Consider the following 1,640-nt stretch of genomic DNA (forward strand, 5'->3'; position numbering starts at 1 on the left):
TTTTTTGGGTGTAGCCATCATTGTTGTTTGGCGGGCCTGGGCTGGATTCAAACCTGCCAGCTCTGGTGTATGTGGCTGGCGCCTTAGCCACTGAGCTATAGGTGCTGAGCCTCAGGTGTGTTTCTTATTAGATTTATCCATTAGTCTAGATTTCAGAAATTCATACATTCATTAACATCAGATAGATTTTTTTTCTGTATATAATATGTAATGTTTATAATTTGTGCTTGTCTTTAAAATTTAATAATTCTATTATATATATATTAAATATATATTATGTATTATTAAAATTTAATAATTCTAAGCTATATATATGTATATATATACACACACACGTGTAATTTTGCTTCTATATAGGGAACAATTAAAAGGAAGCGTTGGGTTTCAGGCTGTTGACTGTGCTCTCAGTTCTTGGTGTGCTTTTAGCTGAAGAATGACCAGACCCACCAAAAGCAAGGCAAGTGTCAAACAGTTTATTGAGGAAGGGAAAGATAGGTTTACAGAGCAAGGTACATTTGGCATAGGCAATGAATGGGCCCCCATTGTCACAAGGTCTTGGTTATGCTCTGGGGTCCTGTTTTATACAGTTTGGGTGGGGAACTCCTCACGGTTCAGATGCCACCATGGAACCACTTTGATGGACAGTTAATGACATGATAATCAGGCTTACATTACTCTAGGTTATTTTGAAAATCCTACCTTGCCAGGGCTGCCTGGCCCACCGGTTGTTCCTCCTTCCCCCAGGTGTGGCAGTTAGTTGCTTGGGATAAGATTAAGATGGGGCAGCACCCAGTCAGGGCCCACCCTTGTCCTTCTTCCCAGGTGGGGCAATCACTCAAGGCAGAACCAAGGCGAAGTACTCACTTTGTCCCTTAGGAGAGTCTTGGAGGTCCCTTGCTATCTACATAAAAGAATGAACAATAATAATGAAATATTTGGTGTGGGATGGAATGTATTTATTATTAATACAATGCAATTCAGGTTCATATTAAAAGATCCAAAAGTAAAAAAGAAAAAAAGGTCAGAATAATATACACTGAACTGAAAATTGTGGTTATCTTTGGAGAGGAACTAAGAATTAGGGGCAGAGCAGGGTTAATTCAAACATTCCATTAGTTATAATGTTCGAGGTATTTTGTCGTCCCCCCCCCACCAAGGAGAATGATGTTATGTTACTTCTGTAGTTAAATCTATCTATAAATAATTTCTAACATATTAAAAAAATAAATCTTGAGGGCAGAGTGATTCTAAATAAAATTACTAGATTACGCTCTTCAGCCTATGTATCACATTGACTTTGGTGGTGTTGAGATCAGAAGAGTTTATTATTTCATCTTTCCTCTTAGGCTCATGACATCTGATGAAATCTTATTTCAGAGATTAGATGAAAAGTTATTTCAGATTTTATCTGAACCATAGGAGGCATGTTGGTGAACTTGTATTTCAGGGTGGAAATGTCTTTCCTAGTTCAAAAACTGAAGCCCAAGTGGCCACATCAGATCAAGTAAGAAGTATTTAACTAAGTCAAAATGGAATGTGTTATTTAATTTAAAAAATGAAGGGCTCAGCGCCTGTGGCTCAAGCGGCTGGGGCACCAGCCACATACACCTAAGGTGGCGGGTTCAAATCCCCAGCCCAGG

Source organism: Otolemur garnettii, unplaced genomic scaffold, assembly GCF_000181295.1.
Source record: "Otolemur garnettii isolate 467f Iridium unplaced genomic scaffold, OtoGar3 scaffold00093, whole genome shotgun sequence".
NCBI classification, from domain to species: domain Eukaryota; kingdom Metazoa; phylum Chordata; class Mammalia; order Primates; family Galagidae; genus Otolemur; species Otolemur garnettii.